The 21,489-nt window shown below is 40.1% G+C and overlaps 1 long non-coding RNA gene across 1 annotated transcript; it reads left to right on the top strand.

Annotated features, from left to right (window-relative positions):
• Positions 1-3,510: 3,510 nt before the first annotated feature.
• LOC115652299 lies at positions 3,511-7,065 on the top strand. Its single transcript, XR_004000598.1, has 3 exons — positions 3,511-3,596; positions 4,027-4,215; positions 6,112-7,065. It is a non-coding gene; the product is annotated as an uncharacterized LOC115652299 (long non-coding RNA).
• The last annotated feature ends 14,424 nt before the right edge of the window (positions 7,066-21,489 follow it).

The following is a 21,489-nucleotide window of genomic DNA, read 5'->3' as shown; positions in this document are numbered from 1 at the left end:
AGTGGCGGACGTTAGGTATACCAGCCCCATTTTTCAGCTTCATTGGGAGATTCCTTCTCCTAAGCCCACTCCCAATTCCAGTTTATCAGGGAGCTGGACCCTCTATAGAAAGAATATGTGCACTGGACTTCTGCTACAAAAAGGTGCCAGCCATTAGCTTGGCTGCCTTCCCTCTTACCTGAGTCAGGGTCCCAGGTAGTTAACAGTTCCCTTCCTAACATCAGCCAGAAATATCCACTTCCCAATCAGAGAGGGGAACCCCATCATCCCTGAGAAACTCAGGTTCCAAATATGATACTTTGGTAGGTAATTACCAGTCCTTCCTATTCCAGATGCTTCATGCAACTTCTGACCTTGGCATCCCATGAAGACCTGGCAGCTCCTCACCAAACCCCCTTCTGCAGCATGCCAAAGCAATTTAGGAGGAGGGATAGCTCAGTGGTTTGAACATTAGCTTGCTAAACCCAGGGTTAGGAGTTCACTCTTTGATGGGGGCATTTAGGGACCTGAGGGGGAGAAAAAACCAAACACTGCCACTTGGTCCTGCTAGTGATAGCAGGGGACTGGACTCAATGACCTTTCACAGTCCCTTCCAGTTCTATGAGATAGGTATATTGCCATTTATTATTACAGTCACCCACACGCAACTACTTTTGTGACACAAAAACATGGAGTTAGATCATCAGGTAACATAAGAATGGCCCTACTGGGTCAGACCAAATGTCCATATATCCCAGTATCCTGTCTTCCAGTAGTGGTCAGTGCAGGGCCGACTCCAGGGGTTTTGCCACCCCAAGCAGCCAAAAAAAAAAAAAAAAAGCCACGATCACGATCTGCGGCAATTCGCTCCGAGTGGGAGTAAGGGACCCTCTGCCGAATTGCCACCGAATACCTGAAAGTGCCACCCCACTCCGGACTTGCCGCCCCAAGCACCTGCTTGATAAGCTGGTGCCTGGAGCTGGCCCTGGGTCAGTGCCAGGTGCCCCAGAGAACAAATAATCCTCAAGTGATCCATCCCCTGTCGCTCATTGCTAGCCTCTGGAAAACAGAGACTAGGGACACCATGCCTGCCCATCCTGGCTAATAATCATTGATGGACCTAGCCTCCATGAATTTATCTAGTTCTTTTTTGAACCCTGTTATGATCTTGGCATTCATGGCTAAGAGAGGTAGTATAAATCTTCACAGTTCCAGTGAAACCATGGCAGCTACAGAGATTCACATCATCTGAAGATGTGGCCTTATCTTGCATATTGATTGAAGGACCCAAAGTCGATTTTCTCCCTGTCACTGACTCTGTGGGGCTTCTCTGCCTCAGCTTCCCAATCACAAAATGGAGATATTAACACGTACCAGTTTTCATCTACGTCAGGTGTGTTGTAAGGACTAATAAGTTAATATTTCTAAACTAGTGTGAAGAGGAATAACATTTGTATAAATCCAAGTATTTGGATTATTATTAATCCTAGCTTTTTCTTCCTCTTCTGAGAAATGTTGGGATATCTCCTGACTGGATATTGCCTGAACAATAGTTACTTGGTGCGGGAGAATTCTTTGCAAGAGACACCTTTACTTTTTCTTTCTTCTGTCTGTATTTGATGGTTTTGCTTAATCATGTGTCGATTCTGGTGTTGTGAAAGACACATCCCTTTTTTCATGGGGTGGCACAGGCTTATTGCTCAGGAAACTTCCTTTATATTGTATGTTGTCAGTATGCTCCCCTGCAGCGTCAAATAAACATGTTTTAATACCCATTTGTACAAGTAGTTTAATTTAGTAATGTAGATGGGCCTTAAAGTGTGAGTTTAGGACTTCTACATGGAGTTTCATATTTTGGATGTAGCCGCCTTTCCTGTCTTAAACACACTTATTACTGCCTGCTCTGCATAGAATCATAGGATACTAGGGCTGGAAGGGATCTCAGGAGGTCATCTAGTCCAACCCCCTGCTCAAAGCAGGGCCAATCCCCAGACAGATTTTTTGCCCAGTTCCCCAAATGGCCCCCTCAAGGACTGAACTCACAACTCTGGATTTAGCAGGCCAATACTCAAACCACTGAGAAATCCCTCCTCCCCCCAAAAAATGCTTGATTATATATATTGATTTCAGTAGGCTTTAGATCAGGCCTGTGCAACCATGTAATATATGGAGAGATACCTATCTCATAGAACTGGAAGGAACCCTGAAAGGTTATGGAGTCTAGCCTCCTGCCTGCCTTCACTAACAGGACCAAGTACTGATTTTGTCCCAGCTCCCTAAGTGGCCCCCTCAAGGATTGAGCTCATAACCCTGAGTCTAGCAGGCCAATGTTCAAACCACTGAGCTATGGCTCCCTTCCCTGGGGAGCTCTTTGCGATTATCACATAACCTTAGAAAAAGGAAGTAGTTTAGGGCAATGGGGCTTAATTAAAAATATTTTGGTAACACAACACTTACACTGCACCATATTCTTCCAAAAAAAAGTATTTTCAAGATTAAAATAAATTTCTACTATAACCCCCAATTCAGCAAAGTACTTAAATACATGCTTAGCTTTAAGTATATGTTTACATGCTTTGCTGAATCAGAGCCATAAGAGTAACAATACTCAATTTTTTAAAGAGTAGTGTGGGCTACATTTATTTAAAAGACTGAAAACGCTCTAAGCAGAAGGACTGAGATTTTGAAGCTCTTAAGATTCACAGTCCTAAACTGTTTTCAGTAGCTCTCATTAATTGTACTGTCCTCTTTTTTAGGACTTGGACTCAGACTTCTGTCCATATTCACAACTGCACAGAACTGCTGAGCTGAAGTTAATAGCTGCTAGGGCAATCAGCCAAGTATCTTATCTAACTCCTTCCTGTGCCAGTGATATTAGTCTCCTGTTTATTGTGCTTTTATCTGTTTGTCTTTTAAGATAAATGAATTTAAATTATGTGGTTCTCTTTTCCTACTTAGACTTCCTTCCTTCTGTTTCCATCCTATATGACTTCCTCATGGAGCCCATTTTCTTTTCAATGAGAATGTCATAAATAAAAGTAGATGGGAAAATGGAACACTTCTAGTAAAGCATGTTATGGCTAGAACACTATAGATGAGAAGGGCTTAGATTTCCCAGCATTAGACGTTATGAATCAAAATGCATCTTTTACATTGTTATTTATTTTAAACAACAAACTTTTTTTAGTTTGCTTTTAAAAAATTACTAGTAAAGTTCTTTGTTTACTTGAACTGTACACTATTAAAGGCAATGCAAGAAAATCTAGACTAATCATCAGAGTAAGTCTAAACAGACACATTCATCTGCCATAAACAAGTTTCTATACAAGTCTTGGAAATAGTTCAACATGCTGTACAGTGCCAGATAATAAACTATTGAAGCACCATCCTTTAGTCCAATTACATTGTCATGAATATAAACTGTTATGTTTAATGGCTCATCCCACTTCTCTCTTAAAGTGTGAGAATGGAAATTTCCTACCACTGGTGCAGAGGATTACTGAACGAATCTTCCACTGCTGGAAACTTGGCTTTTCACAATAAGTACATTTGGCTTCACTACAGAGAAGGAAACAAGATTGAAGCAAATTCATGTGAAAATTTGAACAGAAATTAATGTAAGATATTTTAAAATATTCAGTCAGCTCTGGTAGTCGTATTTACCTTTACTTGCAATTTAATGTCTTTCTTTCATTTTTTAAAATCCAATGAAGGATCGTTGGGTGGAAATCAATTGAAATGTTTATGAGGGCAGAAAGGCAAGATACTGCACATCAACATAGTGGAGAGTTAAAAGGGATAAAGATTCTCTCTCTGTCCATACCTGTTACTTGAAGCTATCAAGTGTAGGTCTGGAATCAAGCATCACAGTAATTGCTCTTCTCCAGAGTCAGCAGGAACTAAATTCAGCAGTGACATATGTACAATATAGCATATGGATCAGACCTTGTTAACTTTGCATTTGACATGAGTGCCATGTTGAAAAAATGCAGGAGCATAAACTCTCCAGATGATAAAGAATGCCATCAACTCTCTTTCCCCAAATAGCTCGATGGCATCTCCTTCCAGGCATGATGATGAATCAGTAGCTGCCACAACTGTTTCAGTGAAGAGTTCCAGTATTTCAGTGCTATCCAATGAGAATATGGAAGCAAGCATGCAAAAGGAAGTGACAGGTCTGTGCCCAGGACTTCAGACTCTCTTTGGGGAAGGAATGACCACTTTTCTCCCTACTAAGTTACTGGGTTTTTTTTATACTTATTCTTTGTATTAATTTGTTCTTAATCTAAATGATTTCATCCATTTTGTTGTACATGATATCACTATATAAATACTGGTACTATATACATGTTTACTATCTTATATGGATATGTTACAGTTCATATACGAGTAACAAATCTGTACTCTGAAGCAATATATTTGTAATCATTTTATATGTTGTATTCTAAGAACTTATCCTCTTAAAATAATCAAATATCTATTAGACAGTTTAAGAAAAGAGCAACAAGCACCAATTTTGCCAGCAAAAGTTAAAAATTAAACAGATATTTTTATTAGCAACATAAAGTAGAAAATAGTTCTTTTAAGAATTCATTACTACAGTGGACCAAAGAGCCATCTGCTATATATCTGAGAAAGAAATATAAAATTTCATATTGGGGATGTTTTACTAGAAATATAAAAATTTAACTAAATAACAGATGACAGTAGTTAAAATAACTAATTATATTTCAATTAGAAGAATCCCTCAGCTATGCTTCCCATATGGCATATTGAAAACATTTGTGTTAATTATGCCAAATTTTGAAAAATAGCATCTATTTTTGTGCAAGGAATTCCCCTCAACTCTCCTTAAGCTCAAGGGGAGATGAGGGCACTTTGAGGTATACAGGGCAGAGACCCAGTAAGTGCAATTGGTTCTAAAAAGCAGACACTCTCAACTAATGCAACTATGTCTTTTGTTCACTTTATCATATGGAAGAAAGGTGAAACTTTGTATTAAACATGCACAAAACAGAGAGGATAATAGTTAGGCTGGTTTATGACCAAACATCTATGCAAAGCCACTTCTGGCAATGCAGGCTTCATAACTGTGGACACAGAGGCAAGCAAAGAACTGGTGTTCCAGAAAATAATGTATCCTAGTCAGTACTTGGGAACTGCTCAAGCAAGCATATCTCCAGGAAACAAGGTTCCCCACAGACTTTCCCTTGATCTTAAAGCTTAACGTGAAACATTTATATGCACATAGCACCTAGCCAGAAGATGTGGGAAGGCACTATCACATTGGCTGTATTTCTTTCTTAAATAATAGATTTATGATCTCTCTTCACCCCCGGAAATGAATTTTGAACTCAGCTCTTTTTATTCTTTTTTAATTGTCTTGCTGTTCTTAAACTATCCTGAATACTCCTATTAACATCCATCAAATTTTCGTGTGCTGAATGGGGTCCCAATTTTTAGAAAGCTGAAACATGTAGTCAGAGCAGGTTAATGTGAATCAGTTCAATAATCTCTTTTTATAAAGTGTTTGCGTTAGTTGAATACTAATTTACCACTCACATCTCTCTAACACCCAACTATGTGTATAAATGACACACAGACTAACCTGCTATAATTGTAGATATACAATACACAATATCAGCTAAATTATGGACAGTTTCCCAAAGTCTTTCTGTAGAAGTGAGGAAAAATATTGTGCAACCCTGAAAACACTACTGCAAACTGTTGCCAAGTTCTGTAGTAAATTCACTGGTGTCTTATATGGAAGTGTATATATCATATGTACAGTATATCTGTATATAGTTATATAAATCTATAGCTGTAATATCTATCTTTGTATATATTTTTAAATTGAGTTGTCTGTGCATATATCCTTGGGTAGTGCATTTTATCAATTTAAATAAATAAATCTCTATATTGAAATAGCAGCACATATCAAGTTTTACGGATATAGCATTGATAAAATGTCCAATCCAAAGCAAAATTCCCTTTGATTTAAATGGCAAATCAGTTGAGTCCAATATCTATTATTTCATATTCACATAATTAGTACCATAAATGTAAACTAAGTGGAAATTTGATTTTTAAATTTTAATAACTTCCTTTTTTTAATGTTTGTTTTACATGTAGGCCTGGATACTTATTCTCCATTAAGACCAACAGCTGGAAAGATTTCAGCTTGGAAAGTATGTCCATTTTTGTGCATGTAAAACCAGTCTCCCTATCTTTTTTTAAAAAAAAAGTTAATTCTTTTAATTCTCACATAACTCAAAAGTGGCTGAACAGATTTTGCTTAGACTTTCCAAAGAAAAATCCATCACTTGAGTTGGATTCAAGCAATGAAAATTTCTGAAGATGTCTTCCACAAAGTTTAGAACATCTGAAAGTTCTAATGGAATGCTGAATGCAACCTTACAGTAAGATTAGCCTCAGAAAAGTGACCATAAAAATAGCCTTGTGCAGTTACAGGATTATTGTATTCTTAATGACAGGCACTGCTGACTCTTAAACCTGGCATTTCTTCAGTGATTGACTTTGCATTCTTACTGTTCTTTCAATTTGGGTTTTTTTGTTTGTTTTTGATTTAATAACATATATTTTTATGGGCATTGTGAAAGATGATAACCAATAGGTTAGTTCAATGGTCCTTGACATGTAGTCCATGGAGCCATGTCAGTCTTCAAAAAGTGATAGGGTTTCCGGAGGCATTTATGGCCAACTAAACTTTAAATAAATCTTGAGTACCTCTCTGTACGCCAAGTACTATAGTTGCAGCATGAGAGGTGTAGGATTAGGGTTTGGAGGTGGGGAGAGCAGTATTTGTGGAAAGGGTCTCTGCCTGAAAAAGTGCTCCATGATATGAAAAAAAAAACTCCTACGGAATCACTAGGTTAGTTGTGGTTAGATTGTACTGTAGCTGCATACCTGCCATAACTGTTGTGTTAGACATCTTTTTCCACAATAATCATCAGGCCATAAAGTTCAAGAATGAATTCAAGTTTTCAAGTCCAAAAAGCATAATTTTCCTTACAATATTACATTCAAAAAGCGTGACCAAGTGTTATCACAATCTGTCCTTGATGCAACTTGCAGAGTGGATATAGAGTCTACTCAGATTAAGACTCATGTCTTTAGCCTATTTCTTCCTTCTCTTTCAAATTTGTATATGTATGAAATGGCAACAAATATTTCAGTTTTTTGTCTATTTCCTAGTTAACACACTACAGATATTGGGCACTTTTTGGATGTGAAACTCTCTGTATGAGCTAATGGAGAATCAGCACTCTCGCTAGTTTGCCTTTGCCTTTGGAAATCTGTAAGAGTTCTTGCTGTTCTGCTGTCAGCTGCCCAGAAAGAGTCCTCAGTATAACCAGCAAAAATGAAGCCAGTATTCTTAGCCACCATTTTACAAAGAGAAACAAAAAAAGATTTTGTTAAAGACTGGATTCCTTTCCTGGTTAAGCAATCCAAAGTCTGTTCATTGTGCTAGTGGGAACCAAAAGGGTTCTACTTTTGAGTTAATCCAGACCATAAAAATTGGATTTCTAGAAAAAAAATATTGGAAGTTAATTACAAAATTGTTCCCAGCCCTGAATACGTGCACAAGGGGAGAGAGGTTGCAAAGAACCTTCCCACTGTTTTTCACACCCCACACAGAGGCCAGACAACCTTTTATTTGAAAATCTCTAGTAATCCTACGCTTTAGGCCAGAGAGCTGAAATTTAGCAGGGAATGGCCTTTGTGTCAAGAATATTGCCATCTCTGTGAAAATCCACCCAAATTTGGCCAAGTTATAAGCCACTGAAAATAATCATACTTTGCATATGCCTAATAGACTTCTTAGATTTTAACTGCTGAATTTCTCAAATTCCATCCACCCTGAACATGTACCAGTGCAGGGTTGAGTAGGACTTTCACTGCAATTGCAGCTCTGGACTGCATCAGGCTGTGCTGACCTCCAGCTGGGCCTGGAACACATGAAGGATGCTGCTGCTCCTTGATTTGAATGCAGAAGGGACAAGACCTGGACCTTTCATGGATATTGGAGGGCAGGGGGAGTAAACTGGGCAAAGAGCCTGAGGCAAAACTGGGGCTGGCAGTTGGGGGATAGAGACTGGGAGACAGAGGCTGGGGAGGGCAAGGTTTATAGGTTAATAGATTTTAAGGTCAGAAGTGGCCATTAGATCATCTCACCCAACCTTAGCTGAAACTGGCTTGGCAATGATACTGGGAGGAAAATGGGAGTTGGGGGCGGGAGGGGAAGAGGGAAAGAAGGAATGGAAATCAGACAAGAAGCCAGTGGGGGAATCTGGGACTGGTTGGGCAAAGATACTGGGCCTGGGAACCAGTGCAGGAAGGGGGAAAGAAAGTGAAGGGAGAGAAAGCAAATCTGAGGTAGACTGAGGATGCTGGGTGAGAACTGAGACTGGCTGGGCAAAGGGAATGAGACAACGAGTCAGAGGGAGAAGGAGGAAAGAGATTGGAGAAGGAGTGCAGGGAGGGAAAGTGGGACTGGGAGGCAGTGGGATGGGAAACACAGGTGGAAAATATGAGACAGATTGGACAAGGAACCAGGAGTTGAGAAATGGGGAGTAGTTGGGCAAGCATACTGCGGCTGCAAATGGAGGAGAGGAAGCCTAGGACTAGGAGTGAGGGGAGGCAGGTTGGAAGGGATGGGGCAGAAGTTGTCAAGTTAGAGGGGGAGGACAGTAGAATCTGTGACCACTAGAGCACATTCCCATCCAGAGCCTGGAATGAAGTGTCACCATTCCTCTGCTGTCAGCAAATATCCATGAAACTCACTAGCAAAGTGTCCCATCCCCCTCTAATGCTGGTTCACACAGAGGATGACAACCTGTTATTGCTATCAGTTACAGCTCAGTTTGCTTAAGTGGCAGAACTCGGCCCTGAACCTTGGGCCAAATGAAACGGTTGTAATGATTCCTGGACTGAGGAACTGTTAGTAGTAATGCTTACTGAGCTGAAGTTTACTGAAGGAACATGACATTTACTTAATGTATACTGGCTTTAGGGTGACCAGATGTCCCGATTTTATAGGGACAGTCCTGATTTTCTAGTCTTTTTCTTATATAGGCTCCTATTAACCCCCACCCCCTGTCCCAGTTTTTCACACTTGCTGTCTGGTCACCCTAACTGGCTTCTTCTTGCCCTGGGCTGTTAAACCAGAATTCATTGCTGCTCTGTTTGGGGAAATTACAGTTGGAGCACACTTGTGGCACCACATTGGTATGAAAGGGGGTACTCAGGGACTTGCCCACACCTGTACATGAGGAAACTACATGCACACACACATACGCAAACACACAATGTTGTTAGAAGAACATGATTATGTGGAGCTAGTAGTATTGCAGGCAGAGTAGGCTGTGCCTTTCCAAACAGCCTAGCATGGCACCACCCACACTCCACCCCCAGGCCAGGCCAGGCCCCTTCCTGTGGTTCCCAGTGCTCTGCTTTGGCTGGCCAGTCTACCTCTCATATGAAATCAGGGCAGCAGGTATTGGGGCCATGCCACCCGGACCACCAGGGCCCGCTGTGCTGTCCAGCCACCTTGCGCACTGAGGCTGGAGCCTCTTCCCCTAGCCACCCAGCGCTGGGACCAGGGGCCGTGGTGGGGGTGCTCTGGGCTCCTGAGGAGGAGGGAGGCAGATGGGGTGGGCAAGACCTTGGACACAAGTGGAGGGGCCAGGGACTAGCCTCCCCCAACAGCTGGGTCACAGGCTGCCTATGCACCTATACTTAAGTTTGCCCAATATTTCACCATTACTAAGTTCACCAACTGAGGCTCTCAGAAGCTAGAAGATGCCAGAATTAAGGTTGCCTGTAAAACCTTATTTGACACTCTTCTACATATTGATTATAGTACAGTATTTCATTACACGATCACATAATATTTTCCCCCCACAGGGCCCCTGCCTCAGTCAGTGCACAGGATGCGGGGGATCAATCTAGGTTGTGTAATGAGGAAAACAACTGTGGAGCCTCTCCTTTTTCTGTTGCAGAAGTTGGAAGGCGTGCGCAGTGAATGAGGCAGGAGATTGCAGCAAAAGAGGGTCTCATGGTTAAGACAACTGAACAGTGCCCTGGGTAACTGGATTCTATCCCTGCGTCTGCCACAGAGTTTGTGTGTGATGCTAGAGAAGTCACTTAAACCAAACTTTTCAAAGATGGCCATTACTGGTATGCACCTCATTTTCTGGATTCCCAATGTGAGACACCTAAGATCTGATTTACGGAAGTGCTGATCACTCCCAGTTGCAGCTGAAATCAGTGGGAGCTGTGCTTTGAACATAACAAAAATGGTAACTACTGTGAAAAATCAAGTTCCAAGTGTTTCAATCTGGGCACCCAAAATTAATGGACAGATGACAATTTTGGCCTTAATCTCTCTACCTCCTTTCCCCCACCTGTAAAAATGGAATAATAACCCCTAACTTGACAAGAGGTGTTGCGAAGATAAATTCACAATGTTTGTGAAACACTGTGACACTATGTGAGAGCACCATAGAAATGCCCATGAAGAAATTAATAATTCTGTCTTCATAGCAAGGTTTGAAATGCATGCAGTAAATAAAGCCTATGACCACACATTGAACAGTGAGGATAAAACTAAATATTGAATAGCCGCTCATTAATTAAGCACCATTCATTCTGTGCACTGGATGAGTCAGGGGCCCCATAAGCAAAAATTGGTGTGTGGTAATTAAAGACAGTAACATAATGCATACACACAAGGGGACTGAATCAAGGTTACTTTTGGCACTTTAAGGTTGCAGAGTTAAGCACTCCAATGTCCCTCTAACATAGGGTTTTGATTTGGGTTTTGTTAATAGATATATTGCATCAACTGATACAACATATCAAAGAAGTAATGGACAATAATGAACAAAAGTTAAGTAGAAGCATTTCTTGATCGCCACAGATTTCAGGAGCAATAATTTGTTTCATATTTAGCTTTATTAACACCCCCATTTAATTTTTATCATAGGACCCTTGCACACTTTTCTAGTTAAAATATAGTTCACTGCATACAAAAAAGAATACTCCCTTCTACTTAAAAAAAGGGAAGAGAAGGTTATTGTTTGTGGGAACATAACTGACCTATATGTTAGTATAGAGTGTCTGGCAGAGGTGTCTATGAGTTGTACTAACAACATATAAATAAAGCATTAGTTAACATAGTTGTTGGAACTGATGTATCGCCTTTGAAGTTATTATGCTTAACTTAAATGGAAACCAGATTAGAACAATTATGGCTCATTGTATAGATAATGTAAAGTCTGAAATCATGGTAACACCTGCTGAATCCAATGTAAGATAGGGATTGTCATGCTCTCACCTATGGACAAAAGCAAGTAATTCCATGATTTACTATTATTCTCTTGAGGATACAAGTATTTGCAGGAATGATGTTATGGTTTTAGAAATGCTTGTTTTCATTATAATTTCCAGAAGACACCAGTCAAAAGTAGCACTTCTGGGAATCTTATTACCACCTCACTAATAATGCCCAAGAATATGTGAATAATTGTTATACACACTTAATGACTGTCTCAGTCTGATATTCTCAATTTGATATGCAATTTCCTGTAAACATGTCTTCATGGAAATACTTTTAGTCAAACAGTCCCTCTTTTAGTATTAAATAGTAAGAAAAACAGGAATAATCTGAATTTCTCTTTATACAGTATTTGCTTATAAAACGTTAAGGAAATATGTGGCAAAGAACAACAGTGACATCTAGTGGGCATATTAAGCATACTTACACATTGGCAAGACTATACAGAATGAGTGTATACAGTGTTTATTTTACAGAATGAAGTGATACTGCACAGTGATTTTTCAGATTATAGCTGCCATTAATATTTTGAGGAATCTTGAATTTTTGACAGGTGATTTCTTAGTCAACTTTACTATTTGTATGTTTCCCTTCATAGGGGCTTTTTATCCTCAAGGATCTAGAACTTTCATTACAACAAAAACAGAGAAAACCAAATTGTTAGCAAGACTTGAGGAAAATGTCTCTCAGTTGCATGAGTATGCAAGTGTGTGAAAGATGTAGAACGCACACAAAAAACAACAATATAAAATACCACTCTAGCTTTGTTGGTTTCTGAAATGAGGTAAAATCCTGCACTCCTTACTGAAGTTATTGTAAACTTCTCAGCTGTCGACCTTACTCACTGAAACCTCTGACAATGTTAGGTAGTACAGAAATTGGTCCCTGAGAAAAAAAAGACAATGTCTCCTTTGCTTTGTGCACCAGCACAAATCATTTTTCCCTGGATTCCTAGTCTTCCCTAGGAGAACAATCAATAAATAAGACATGAAGCAACACATCAAACAACGAGGATAAAAAGAAATATCAAATAACTACCCATTAAGTGATCATTGTCCATTCTGTTTACTAACTTGTGCAGGGATCGGAGGGGAAAAAATGTGATCATGCTGTTAAAGACTATCATAAAGCAACGGGGCCAAAGCAAGGAAGTACAGGAAGCCTTTGTATAGACATGCCATAGGACATGCCCTTGCAAAGAACATAAGAACCGCCATATTGGGTCAGACCAAAGGTCCATCTAGCCCATCTTCTGACAGTGGCCAATGTCAGATGCCCCTGAGGGAATGAACAGAACAGGTAATTGTCAAGTGATCCATCCCCTGTTGCCCATTCCCAGCTTCTGGCAAACAGAGTCTAGGGACACCATCCCTGTCCATCCTGGCCAATAGCCATTAATGGCCCTATCCTCCATGAATTTATCTAATTCTTTTTTGAACCCTGTTATAGTCTTGGTCTTCACAACATTCTCTGGCAAGACGTTCCACAGGTTGATTGTGCATTGTGTAAAAAAATACTTCTCTTTGTTTGCTTTAAACCTGCTGCCTATTAATTCCATTTGGTGGCCTGTAGTTCTTGTGTTATGAGAAGGAATAAATAATATTTATTTACTTTCTCCACACCATTCATGATTTTACAGATCTCTATCATATCCTCCTTTAGTTGTCTCTTTTCCAAACTGAAAAGTCCCAGTCTTATTAAACTCTCCTCATATGGCAGATGATCCATACCCTTTATCATTTTTGTTACCCGTTCCTGAATCTTCTCCAGTTCCAATCTATCTTTTTTGAAATGGGGTGACTACATCTGCATGCAATATTCAAGATGTGGGCATACCATGGATTTATATAGAGGCAATATGATATTTTCTATCTTATTATCTATCCCTTTCTTAATGATTCCCAACATTCTGTTCACTTTTTTGACTGCCACTGCACACAGAGTGGATGTGTTCGGAGAACTAGCTACAATGACTCAAGATGTTTTCCAATGTGCATTACTATGCATTTATCAACATTGAATTTCATCTGCCATTTTGTTGCTAAGTCACCCAGTTTTAAGAGATCCTTTTGTAGCTCTTCGCAGTCTGCCTGGGACTTAACTATCTTGAGTAGTTTTGTATTATCTGCACATTTTGCCACCTCACTGTTTACCCCCTTTTCCAGATCATTTATGAATATGCTAAATAGGACAGGTTCCAGTACAGACCCCTGGGGACACCAATATTTACCTCTCTCCATTCTAAAAATTGACCACTTATTCCTCCCCTTTGTTTCCTATCTTTTAACCAATCCCATGAGAGAACCTTCCCTCTTGTCCTATGAGTGCTTACTTTGCTTAAGAGCCTTTATTGAGGGACATTGTAAAAGGCTTTCTGAAAATCTAAATACACTATATCACTGGATCCACCTTGTCCACATGCTTGTTGACCCCCTCAAAGAATTCTAATAGATTGGTGAGGCATGATTTCCGTTTACAAAAACCACGTTGACTGTTCCCCAACAAATTATGTTCATCTATGTGTCTGACAATTTTGTTCTTTACTATAGTTTCAAGCAGTTTGCCTGGTACTGAAGTCAGGTTTACCAGCCTGAAATTGCCAGGGTCACCTCTGGAGCCCCTTTTAAAAATGAGTGTGACAATAGCTATCCTCTATTCATTTGGTATAGAAGCTGATTTAAACTACAACTAGTAGTTTTGCAATTTCACATTTGAGTTCCTTCAGAACCCTTAGGTGAATACCATCTGGTCCTGGTGATTTATTACTGTGTAGTCTATCAATTTGTTCCAAAACCTCTTCTAATGACACCTCAATCTGGGACAGGTCTTCAGATTTGTCACCTAAAAAGAATGACTCAGGTTCAGGAATCTCCATCACATCCTCAACCGTGAAGACCGAGGCAAAGAATTAATTTAGCTTTTCCACAATGGCCTTATCATCCTTGAATGCTCCTTTAGCATCTCGATCGTCCAGTGGCCCCACTGGTTGTTTAGCAGGCTTCCTGCTTCTGATTTACTTAAAAAAAATTGCTATTACTTTTTGAGTCTTTGGCTAGCTCTCAATCTAATGTTTAAATATAGACCAGGCCTTAATAATAGTGCTGCATTAGGCAATATTAAATAGAGGAAGAGCTAATAACACAACCTATCTTTGAAGAAGCATAAGATGCACAATATGACCAAGTTACCTTTATTGTAGAAACTGATATGTTGAAGTTCCAAATCTGTTATTATTTTTAATTGTGCAAACTTAACCTTTCACTAAATAATTGTTTTATTAAACTGTGGTCATATTTGAATTACTTTTTTAAAAAAGTAAGGACAAATACATATACACAGTAAATGCCCCAGAAGAGAGAAATGTTATAGGGAATGGATAAGTGTAATTTCATTCAGTATAATCCTTTAATTAGTTAGGAAATCAACTTGTACTGGAGGTATTACACATGGGGACAGACTTTCAAATGTAAACATATGCAACTGTATACATACGTCTACCTTATGAGTGCAAAAACTTGGTATTTGCCCCCATATCAGGTATTTGTGCATCAACTTTGTTAATAAGACTTCTTGTTTTCTTTTTTACTCCAGAACACAGCCCAGCAGGTCTACAAGACCTTGCAGTTTCTGTGGAGGTATGCAAATGATGAAAAATATGCATTAAGATTTTAGTCAAAATGTAATGATTTGTACATATTTACGAATTATTTGCCCTATTCTAAAAGTTGGGCAAAATATGAAAAGTCAGATAATGTATTTGAGTAATACTGAAAAATTCATTAAATGAACTATCTAATATTTTGACCAGCATAAGCATTTAGACAGGGCTGCTCATAGTGAGCAATGCAACTTTCTGTCTGCAAACTGCTTTTTTTTACTGTAAAATAACACACTTTTTTGATGGCTCACCCAGGGGTGCAAGTGAGCCAGTACAGGCCAAGGCCAGTACTCTGTACCAGTAAGAACCTGCAAAGACCCATACCCAGACCACATTAAAGTGATGCAGTGGCAAAGGACCCTGTAGCATTTTAACATCCCTGCCTCTTTTGCCCCCCCAGGCGGGGGGGGGGAGGGACCAGCTGCCATGGGGCCAGCGATTTCAAAGGGCCCAGGGCTCTGTACGCCGCTGCCACAGCCCTTTAAATCAATGTGGGAATCCTGGGCAGCACAGGCTAAGGGCTGGCTGGGGGATGCTGAACACCAGCCCCTCCCCTTCCACCCGAGGCCCCATCCCTTCTGGGGGCCAGAGCCATCCCCTGTAACAGTAAGTGTCCTCAGTTACTTTCACCCCGGGGTCACAAAAAATTTTGGCATCCCAGGAAAGCCACTGAAAACACTTCCAAATATTTGCTGATTTTCCTGTGGAGATTTTTACCACTACCAAGGAAATTATTTATATATAGTCATTTGAATACCCTGGTAACTGGGTACTGGGGACAAATGCTGCAAGAAGAAGGCATCAAAATGGAAATCAGAGATGGTTACAAGAATGGAATCTGCCCCCTCTTCCAGAGAAATTATTCTGGGTAGCAGTAGTTCATGTGTTGGTGAGAGGAAATTATATACATGAAATAAAAAAAGCTATGCAAAACATCACACAGGCCAATCCCACCAACAAAGGAAAGAACTCTGAACTGAACACAGAGTCGTGGTACCACAGGGTATGTTTTTTTGTTTACAGTACTTCTATATTCTTGAATGTCTATGTGCCCTTCCCAGACCTATGCAAGAATCTATTTATAATTGTGGGACAGCAGGTTTGGTTCCATCATGACACAGTATCTGTTACTGAGAAAGTTTCTATCTGATTGCTCAGGTGTAAGTGAGCAACTGACATATCTCTGAGAAAGAAAACACTGTAATGAGAAACAAGAACTGTAACTCTTGAAGAAGAGAAAGAGATCCCTAGTCATATAAGCACTCATGCCAAATGTGTGACTAACTCAGGAAAATTAGTGTGCACAGAAAAATTGTGCATTGATACAGATTCGTATGATTTCCAATGAATAATCTGTAAAGTAATAGCAGATATTCTGAACCTCCTCCCCCACAATTTTTCACCCATTAAATCTTATTCTCCCTTTGAGTTTGACATTGTTTTACACCAATGCCTATATAAGCTCAGTTCTCCTCCCAGCCATTTTCCACCAGTGTAAGCCTACCAACTTCAGCTCCCGTTTTACACCAGTATAAATGAGAAGAGAATCAGATCCAACATTTTTAACAGTGCAAAGCTAACTGAAATCTGCCACTTCTCTGTGTAAGGGCTTGTATAGCACTTATTGATTGTGAACCCTGCATTAAGACTGAAACAGAAAACTGATTTAGTCTTATGACACTCCTCTTGAAAGAGAAGTATTATCCTCATTTTACAAATTGGAAACTGAGATACAGGGCAGTGAAAGACCAAACTTTCCAAAGTGTCCACTAATTTTGGTGCATGAATTTTTCAAGACCTTACATGAGATAATATAGGCATGATTTTCAGAAATGTCATGTTCCAACAGCACCAGTTGAAGATCTCTCAATTACTGAAGTAACCAAAACTAGTGACCACTTTTGAAAAGTTTGACCTAAATGATTTGTCCAAGGTTATACAGGAGGTCTGCTGAAGTTCTAGAGCAGAATCCAAATCTTCTGATTACCAGTGCTGTGATTTAGCTAAAATATTCTGCAATGATGTAAATAAATTATGTATCCTTCTTCCCTGCACTCATCCAATTGTATATCCCAACAGAAATAATAAAAATAAATAATAAATATCAAACATTAAGATATCAAAGACAGCTTTCTGTGTCTTCTGCCTCCTCCCCTTTGCTTTATCCTGGAGTCCAGCATCAGTCAGCACTTCAAAGCTGCAGTCCCTTATCAGCAATCAAACACAAAAGTGTCCATAGCATCTTCTTGTCCGTGGATAGGAAAGTTTGAAACATGCATCATTTATTTTGGAGATTTGATACACTGTGATTCTTGGCTCCTGGTATTTCTAAATTTGGGAGCAGATTATCAGCAGCTCTGAATGTTAGGCTATTATACTCTCATAACAAAAGTAAAGAATCACATTAGAGGAGAACAGTGTAATGTTACATGTAAAAATTGTAAGGACAATGTCTGTGTAAAAATAAGAAAAAAGTTGAGCTAGTGTATTAGAGCGTAGCCATAGTGCTACTGATATGGTTGGAGTCGTTGCCTTGTTTAGTGATAGCAAACATCTATTTATATACAATGGCACATATCTGCACAACCCAGGAAGGGAGAAAAAAATAAGTACTCTGCATCCCTCTCAATTTACAAACCATGAGTGGTCTTATTTTTTATTAAAACCTGCCATTTTTTTCTCTCAGTTGCCACATCTAACAGCTATGGCCTCTTTCCCTGTGCCCGCGGGAAGGCAAGAGCTATCCTCACTGCCTAGCTCAATGACGTCCTAATCTCACCTGGAGCTAGGGTGACCAGACAGTAAGTATGAAAAATTGGGAGGGTGGTGGGTAATAGCCCCAAACATCAGGACTGTTCCTATAAATATCTGGACATCTGGTCACCCTAGCTCCAGATGCAACTGCAATACAAGGAATAATAATTATTAGGGAGGTGAGAAGACAACTGACACAATGAGGCACAAGACTAAGAATGTGAAAACTGAGAATGGAATCCACAGTTATATAACAGTTCAAGATTACTAGCGGTAAGAATGTTTCCCTATTTACAAGGTATCGTCTATTCTCCAGCACTGACTTATTCTGATTAATTACAGTGTGACTGTAGATTTCACAGAACTGAGACATTCTGAGCTTTGAAACTACCAATTGGTTACTTGTTTATATATATTCTTCCACCGCTGTAACTAAAATCTTTTGATAAACTCCATGCTTTTATGAATCTGACCTTTAGCCTGTTGCTATAGAAGTACAGTACTCTGAGCATATCGTACTTAGCAATCCTACAGTACAAAACTGAAAATTCCTTTTTAACTGTCTCTAGACAATTCACTCACCCACTCTGGCAGAAACACCCCTTTTCTAAACAGCACAACCCCTACTAGCTTGAACTCTCCTGATAGCGTAAGTCCCAGCCAAGACCTGACAGCCTTTTACAGCTACTGGAACCCTTCTTATTCTCCTCCCTCTGAAGACACACATTTAGACTTGGCATCCTGCAAGGTGCTTCTTGATGAGCATTAAGATCTATCCTCTATGAGCCTCTAGAAAACCTCCTGAAATCCCCACCCCACACGGTTCCCCCTCACTTCTGCTAAGAGTACCAACCTTGACTTAAAACCACTTCATCTCCTTTGCACACAAAAGTTTTAGTGCCTTCTTCCAAGGTTCCCCCTATGCAATCGCCTTGTCAAGCCACTACTCTTACCTCTTCCACAGTAAAATGCAGTGTAGTTGTAGCTGTGTCAGTCCCCGGATATTAGAGACTAGAGAGACAAAGTATTGGACCAACTTCTGTTGGTGAGAGAGAGAGAAGCTTTCGAGCAACAGAGCTTATCTTCTGGTCTTTATTTTACAGGAACTATAGCACCTCAGAAAATCTGGGGTGAGATTCTGTGCTGCAACTACAAAAGGATTATTGCAGACGTCTCTGCCCACTGCAAGGGGAGGCTATGGTGTCTTTAAGCTATTTTTGTGGCCCTTTACCCCCAGTCCTGGCCTGCTCTGGAAGCTCAGAACTGAGAAGCATGCAGTATAGCTTAGACAGCCTTAGTAACTATCTAAATGATGGCAGTCTGTCTGGGCTGCCCTATGAAATTCAAACTCTGTCTAGAACACTCCCACACCATCATCAAATTCCTGGACACCACCATCAGCTTCAGCAATAGAACCCTAAAGAAAAGTATATACAGGAAACCCCACCATAGCTACCTTCATAGATCCAGTAACCACCACAAACACAGCAAGAAATCTGTCATCTATAGCCTGGCACTCAGATACCACAGAATATGCTCTGAGAAGAAAGTCCAGGATACAAACTTTAACACACTTAAAACTGCCTTCACCAAACAAGGACACTCCACCAGAGAAACTGATTGGATGGAAAGGCCCATCCAAATACCCTGAGAGAACCTGCTTCAATACAGGGGGGGAAATAGTCTGACCGCACATCCCTATTTGTCACCTCCCACCCAACATTGGAACCCAAACAGGATATCATTAAATACTTGATAGGGGCCACATCCTGAAAGAAATGTTTGCGAAACCCCCTCTTCTGATCTTCAAAATCACTCCACAACCTCACTCAGCTCATCATCAGAAGCAAGGTCAGGACACACTAACTTAAAGCAGTACCAGACCCTGCCATAACAACAGATGCAAAATCTGCAGACTTATCTCCCTTGCCATGATGATCCATACCCACACAACACGCCTTTCAAGATTCATTACTCCTACATGCACCTTCACAACATATTGTATATCTCATCCAGTGCACTAAATGCCCCAACAACAATGATGTAAGCGAAACCAGACAATCACTAAACTTTTGAATGAACTCTCGCAGAAAAATTATGACAAAAATATCATAACACCTGTGGGTGAATGCTTTAATGATCATTCCATATTTGGCCTCTCAATCCTTATCCTCAAAGGAAACCTGCACAGCACCTCAATAAGATGAGCTTAGGATCTTAACTTCATAGCTTTGCTAGACACAAAGTCATGGTCTTAATAAAGACACTGAATTCATGGCTTTTTCATTTTGCATGGTCTCTATGGCTGAAAGCACCCCTGTATTCACATCCTATACACTATTGCAATAATCTTTGTACAAAATATGCCTTGTGAGGTATATTTGAAAACCAATAACTTGCTGGACAGTAATATCATTGTGAACTGTATGTAGCAACATTATATGCATAGTTTTGAATTCCCTTTGTAAGATGTTACTAGCATATGTTCAAACCCACATGGCCCTGATTAAGCAAAAGTTGTTACACAGGTTTATCCTAAACAAAGGAATGTGTTTACCTCAATTTACATAAGTAGTAAACAAGGTCCTGGAGATATCAAGAGAGGGAAATGGAAGGAGACAAGGCAAATCTGCTTTTCAGCATACACAGAAAGAAGAAAGAACATGGTGCCACCTTCACCACCACCCTCCATGTCACCTTCTTTACTGTTTGGATAAATTTTGCTTTGAGGGGTAATCCTCAGAAAAATACACTTCAAAGAGTGACTGGGATATAAAAGTGAGGGGCAAAACCACCCCAAGGTCTCTCTCTCTCTCTCTCTCTCTCTCTCTCTCTCTCTCTCTCTCTCTCTCTCTCTGTCTTCTTAGGTGAGTGAAAGGAACCAACCCTGTGACTTTGAGGGAGAGGTCCTAACCTGAGAATGTGGTCAGCCCTGTGGCTGGGAACCAGTGATAAGGATTTTACATTGAACCAAGTATAGCTTATTAAGTTTAGCTACTAGAAAGTGTTTTATCTTTATTTCTCTTGTAACCATTTTTTATGACAATGCCTTATACTAATACTTAAAATCTCTCTCTTAGTCAAACTTGTTTTATTTTTTTAATCAAAACTAAACCAGTGCTGTGTTTAAACGGAACTATTTGGCAACTCCTGTTAAAGTAGCAAACTGTTGAATTTGGCCCTTTACAGGAGCAATGGACCTTTAATATGTGCACTGTCTAAAGAAAGGGCTGGACGGTTTGGGGGAAAATTTGAGACTGGGAGCGTATTGAGGTCACCCTGCAGGTGAGGCACCCAAGATTGCAGGCGATGATACAAACCCTCAGTAGTCTGGACTGTATCCCAGAATGTAACAGTCTCTCACAATATGTGTTAACTACTTATGCTAAACAAACCATCCGTTCAACCTTGTATTTGGCGTTGATAGCCCAGGTTCCTTTCCCAGAGCTGAAGAAGAGCTCTGTGCAGCTTGAAAACTTGTCTCTCTCACCAACAGAAGTTGGTCCAACACAAGATATTACCTGGCATGCCTCTTACACCAGGGCTTGCAAAGTGGTCCTCAGAAGACAGCCTTAAGGCTAGGTCTGCAGTCCCAACACTGGGGGAAACCTTCCCAGACAGTCACAGATATCTTATGGCTCATTTATACTACTCTGGCTCTTATCCAGCAGAAAGCGGTAGGGAGAAGGAGGGGTGTTCTTCCCTCAGGAACTAATGTATTAAATTCTTGACCAGTATC

The sequence above is a fragment of the Gopherus evgoodei genome, chromosome 5 (genome assembly GCF_007399415.2).
Source record: "Gopherus evgoodei ecotype Sinaloan lineage chromosome 5, rGopEvg1_v1.p, whole genome shotgun sequence".
In the NCBI taxonomy this organism is placed as follows: domain Eukaryota; kingdom Metazoa; phylum Chordata; order Testudines; family Testudinidae; genus Gopherus; species Gopherus evgoodei.
Note: the sequence above shows the minus strand (reverse complement) of the source record. Positions and strands in the feature narration are given on the sequence as shown.